A 6573-nucleotide genomic window follows, 5' to 3' on the forward strand; every position below is an offset into this window, starting at 1 on the left:
TACATAATTCCTCTAAAAAAAAATTTGATTAAAACAAAGTAAGGTAAGTAAACAAATAAGTTTTGAAGAAAAGTTTTGTAGTACTCAAAAATTACACTTTTCAAAGCTTTTATATCAATAGATATGAAACGTTTATTATGTTTTTCACTTAGCCATTAATTTAACAAAAGTGTCACTTGTTTTTTTTGGGACATTTGTATTATTGAAATTCGTGTTTGAATCTCAGTTCTAGAGCATCCAAAGCAAATTCACTTCAAAAGCAGATTTTTTTAAATTTTTAAAATCTTTTGTATTCAGCAGAAAACCCAAACGCGAACTTGCTAATTTCTTCCAAAAAGTCTGTTTAAAAATATTTCCTATATTTTATGATTTAAAAATGTACCTGCAAAATAATTATTTCTCAAAAATTTAAGTGCCATTTTATTTGTCACAAAATTTTTTGAAAATCATTTTAAATTTTGTCTTAAAAATATTTTTGGTATAAGCACTAAATAAAGAGCTTATAAATATATGAACATTTTGCATCAAAATTTCCTCAAAAAATGTTGTCCCCTTTCTAATATATCGAGTTTTGTAAAAAAAATTAGTATTTTATTAAAAATCAAACAAAAATACATTTTTGATCATAAAAATCATCATGAATTTGATCATTGACAAGAGCACATAAAAAGAAGAATTTTGAAATCGTTTCATTAGTATTTGAGAAAACGTAAAAACAAAATTAAGGTTTTTTGAATGGTACCCTTCTGGACCAATACGAATATGTGTTTTTCTTGTAGAAACAAGCCAAATGAAGAACACACAATTTATAGAGAATGTTTTAGAAAAATCATATGTTTGAACCAAAAAAATTGTATTGGGACTGCTGTTATTTTAGGTATTAATAAAATAAAGCAAAATTCCTTACGCTAATCGGCTGAAAACTTTAATTTCAATCAACACAATTGTTTGGACTGTAGGAGCCAGGAAAGACAGACAGACGAAAGGAATCGGGGTAGCCACTTTTTTCGGCTTCTCTACCATCGTAATGTCATATTTGATTAAAAACTCTAGTTTGAAATTGTTTACTTATGCAAAACTTGCTACGAGTATATAGTTCCTATATGTCGCAATAAAAATCACTTCAATAATCACTATTTACATATGTGTGTCAAAAAAATGTAATAAAATAATTGAAGGCAACTTTCAGGAATTTAAAAGCAACTTAATATAAAATTCATGATCTCTTATTCAAGGTTTCTTCTTAAGAACCTGAACATTTGCTCTTTTTCTTAGAAACAATTTTTATAAAAATAATTTAAAGCATGACTAAAGTTTTTTTCAAATTCTAAATTGAGCGAAAATCAAAATTTGAGTTGTTTTTGACAGCGAACCACTTTTTGGTGAATGTCGTTACTAATAAATCTTTAAATGAAATCTTTACTTATACAACTTAACTGTTATAAGCTTTTTGGCTCATGTGACCCCCCCCTGCATCGTCAATTGGTCAAAAGTTGATGAATTTGTGCTGTTTTTTTTTTGGAATAAGGCTGAACATCCGATTCATATTATGTTCTTGTTCCAATCTTCAGTCAAAAGTAGTACTTTTAGCAACAAAGTTTAAGAAAGTAAAACATAAATGTTATTTTCATAGACAAAAAATAAATAATTCAAAATATAAGGGGGGTGATATCCATTAACGCAATACGATTAGTTTTGAATTAAAGGGAATTCCTGCGAAAAAGCAAACAAATTATCTCCCAAGGGGGTCATGACCCCTACAGCCCCCCCTGGATCCGCCATTGGGATTCTCTTTTGATACCATGTACACGTTTGACCTATGTATTGCAAAATAAAAAAAACATTAACTCTTAGATTTGTATATCAGAAAGTTCATCAAGATCTTTAAGGAATGCCCTTTCGAAGCTTAACAGTCTAGAACTGGCCACGGCAGGACATTTACAAATAAATGATGGAATCACAGTTTCCCTTTCATGTTGGTCTCCGCAGCTACAGCAACAAGTATTGTGAGGGATACCCAGCTTGCTATTGCAGTGATCCTGGCTATATCATGCCTGAGTCTCGTTCGTTCGAAAGTAGTCAAATAGATACATAGTATCAATTTTTCGAATTCGAGCAATTTCATTGTAGAATGGAGTTACATAGTAAGGCCCCTGGCTATATCATGCCTGAGTCTGCATAAAAGCTCAATAAAACGGTTTTTGTTATAGGTAGGCCATATCTTCTTAGAAATGGTACAGTATGTTAGAGTGTTCCAACTGTGGTTGAATTCTGTCGGAAAAATCAAGAACATTTTGATCTTCATACCTCCAAGAGGAATATTTACCCTATCCGCATTAGGCCGTTCATTTTAATCAATACCACTATGAACTGGAAAACTGGAATCCAAATAAAAGTGATACGAAGGTTGATTTTGAGGCTATATAGTTCATCCTGATATTATTGGACCAGTATAGAGCATGTTGTGGCCGAATTGATAGCGCCATAACAGCCGACTTGCTGTCAATTTGAGTATTTTGCATGCTTGAATTCAGCTTGCTTAGAAACACTTAAGAACTCAGAGAAGAGTGCCGAACCAACTTCACACTCCATCTTTGACCCGTCAGTAAAGATAGTGCTATCGAAGTGTTTCGTAACCTTGCCATCCTTCTGATCCTTCCTCTCAGGAAAGATGACTTTAAAATCTTAATGAGGTTTAAGGCAGTGGTGCAGTAGTTAGTGTCTGTCGAAAAAATACCCGCAAGAATCAGTTTGATTTTTCAAACTTTAGCGCACTGCACGATACTAAATAGTAGTGGTAGTATTAAGCAGAAAATTGATTTACATATTTGTTTTAAAAATTCACAAAGTATAGCATTGGCTTTTATCGTCAGCCAGAAACAAAGAATTTAAATTTGTATACAAAGACTCCAATGTGTTCTTATTAAATGTAGGTTTAATTTCAAAAAGAAAATTGAATGCGGTATTTGATCATTGTTTATTAAAAAGCTTGGTTGATAATTTATTTTGTATTGTTCAGTGCCGTGCGGACGAAATTGAACAATGGTGTCCAGTTTTCACCATTGAGAATTAAAATGATATCATCATTGTTGAGGACGTTTTTTCCCCAGAAAGCGCGTCGAATTGTCTGAAGGATAGGGCATCTTCCAATGAAATGCGTTACATTTTCAGTTTCTTGGAGAATGTGCACCGAATGTTGTCGTTGGAGCCATGTGGTTGGTAATTTAAAGGCAACAATTCCTCTATGATTTTGAAAATTAGGGCCTTTGTACCTGCTGATAGGATATCGATCTTCGAAATAATTGTTCACACCCATGTCGTAATTTAATTTTCCATATAGGATTCGGAACTCCTCTATACCTGACCAAGAATCCACTCTTTAAAGAATTGGGAATTCCTAGAAAGCAGATGTCTAACGATTATGTAAGGTAGCCGATGGTTTGGTAGCTCTGTAACTTTTAATAAATATTGCAAATGCATCTTCAATGTGAAGATATAGAGTGGTGCCACTCCTGTCTCTAGATGCAATTAAAGGTAGGTGTATTTTCTAGGAGCCAGAATATTTTTTTAATAAAGTATCTTTAACGTTTTTCTACCTCCTCACACTGCGCATACTAAATACTTAATGTGTAGACCTACTGGTATGAGGTGCAGAATAATATATAAGGCCTCTGTTGGGCAGGATCGAAGGGCCCCTGTAGTGCCGACACTAGCTTTTCTTTGGACCTTCCTAAGTTTCTCAATATTGAATTTCTTATTTAACGCGGACCACGACATAATCAATCCATAAGACAAAATAGGACGTACAACCGGTGTGTCCACAAAATCGTTTGCGATTGAAGGCCCCACTTTTCAATAAAAGTTTTTCTTCAGGCGTGAAAGGCGATGGAGGCCTTCTTCACCCCTTCTTCAATGTTAACTTTCCAGTTTAGTTTGGGATCTAGAATAAATCTTAGGTATTTCGAGTTTGAGAATAATGACAGGATTTGGCCGTTCAGTCGGTTTATGGTGAAGGGTGGTAATTTATGGGTTATTCCTTGAGTAAAATAAATCAATTTATTCTTGATACAGATCTGTCAAAACACAAATTATCCGATTTAGCATTCCATGCATTTCTCTAATGAAAGCTGATTGCTCCCTCAAACAATTCAATGAGACCAATTTCGGACGTAGTTTTAAGTTTTTTTTTTCTTGTTCGCAATTTATTTATTCAGCTTAATACAAGCTTTCATAACTAAACTTAACTTTACACTTGCTTACCATTTTTTTTTTAAGTTCTTGTTATCAGTTTTCAACATTAATTCATGTGGGCCCTAATTTTGATTTATAAGACTTAAAATTACAAGGGACGAGGAACTCGGACTCAAAAAGGGAAAAAGTAAAGGGTATCTTTCAGATGGGATTTGGAAATGTTAAAATCGAAGACTACCATAGCAGCGTTGCATTGACGAAGAATTCTGGACATTGGTTCAAAGTGCCCGTAATTAGTGCGATGATGAGGGATATAGAAAAGGGAAACAGATCGCAGATTTCGAGGGTTGGTGTTAAGATGAATATCACTTAGAAGTGCCGAGGAATCTATATTGCCCATTAACAATTGGTGAGCAAATAATATATCAGCGTTTTTGCGTCTAATATATAAGGGCTCAAACCTATTAGTTTTAGTCGATCGGCATAAGGAAGCAAGTTGGATGTATCATCCCCGGGGAGGCCACGTAAGGCAAATCGGACGAAACGTATTTGAACATTTTCAATTCTGAGTGAATGGTTTTCATAAAAGGGAGACCATACTTGGCATGCATATTCAAGATGAGGACGGACTAGGGAAATGTAAAGCCCTTTAGTTACTTAGGGGTTGGAAAATTCTTTTGACCATCTCTTAATAAAACCGAGAGATCTATTAGCTTTATAAATAATTTGGTCAAACTAGGAATGGAAATTCAGGTGTTTGTCACACATAATACCAAGATCTCTAATGGAATCGACTACGTTGACGTCGTCATTAAGGAAGTAGTATACTCTATGAGATAGGATTTGTTTGCGCGGAAAGATAATTTGTTTACATTTACCTACATTTAACTCTAGGAAATTATGCATGCACCAAACAAAAAAGATATTAAGATCATTTTGTAAAAGTAAGGAATCAGATGGAGTAGAGATAATCTTAAAAATGTTCTTATCATCCGCAAACATTAGGATATCTGAGTTTAATTTAAGACAGACATCGTTAACAGATAAGACGAAGAGAAGGGAGCCAAGGTGACTAGCTTGTGGGACTCCAGAAGTTGCATGTATAGGACTGGAGACTTAGTTATGGAAAAGGACTTTATAAGTTCTATTCGCAAGATAGGAGCTTATCCAGTTTATAAATATAGATGGAAAGCCTAGGGCTCTTTGTTTGAGATAAATTATCTCATAGGATATTTTATCAAAGGCTTTGCTATAATCAGTGTATACAACATCGACTTCTTGTAGTTCTCAAGGGATGAAAAAACTTATATATATATATTCAGTTAAGTTAGTCGTAGTGGATCTACCTTTAAGAAAACCATGTTGAGCGGGGGAGAATAAAGGCTTTCAATGGAAATAAACGGAATCATAAACTAAGCTTTCAAAAAGTTTTAGAATGCTTGAAAGTTTAGCAATAGGTCTATAATTGTTAATTTCAGTTTTATTGCCTTGTTTATGAATGGGAAATATAAATGAATCTTTCCATATACATATGAGGAAACACACCTTGGGAAAGAGAGAGTTCAAAGAGTGCAGCTAGAGGCTTTGCCAGAGAATGCATACATTTTTTTAGAACGCCATCAGGACCAGGGCCAAAGTTTTCTTTGAGGCTTACGATTTTAGCAAGTACCATTTCTTCAGTTATTGAAAACTATGAAAGAGAGGTTTGAGTGCAACCAACTAAATAACTAAAGTAGTGTGGATCAGGATCATGCAGATGTTCAGTATACGATTTGCTAAAGTAATTAGCAAATAGATTTGATATGGTAGGTGGAGGCATCTTAATTCAAAGTCGGCTGAGCTAAGTAGATTGTTAAGTTTGGAGAAATCAGCCCTACGAAAATCATAACAGCAATTCTCCATTTCGAAAAAGTTGTTTAAGGGGAGGATGATAGCGATCCAAGGTTGAGAGAAGGTGAGGGCTCGCGGAGATAACACAGTTATCGCAATCAGATGAGAATATGAGATCGAGGTGTCACAATCAGGCAGACGATCAATGAACAGCGATTCAAATTCAGAAGAGATGTTAGTTGGAAAGAAGGAAGTCTGATCATCTGAGGTGGACCAATTGAGATGGGGAAGACTACAGTCTCCAAGAACGATGATAAAATCATTGGAGGATAATCAATGGCATTAACAGCATAAAAGACAAAACATAGGGAGTGTAACCTTAGCTGATACACCTTCAAATTTGATTGAAGTGGGAATACGGAGTAATGAACTTTTAAAATCACATCACGACCGTGTGTATTACTCGTATATTCCACGACATCCATTCGATAGATGGAATAGTCGTTAGTGAAGAGTTCAGTACTAAGGATATAAGGTGTGAGGCTGGTTTCG

The sequence above is a fragment of the Eupeodes corollae genome, chromosome 3 (assembly GCF_945859685.1).
Source record: "Eupeodes corollae chromosome 3, idEupCoro1.1, whole genome shotgun sequence".
Lineage (NCBI taxonomy): Eukaryota > Metazoa > Arthropoda > Insecta > Diptera > Syrphidae > Eupeodes > Eupeodes corollae.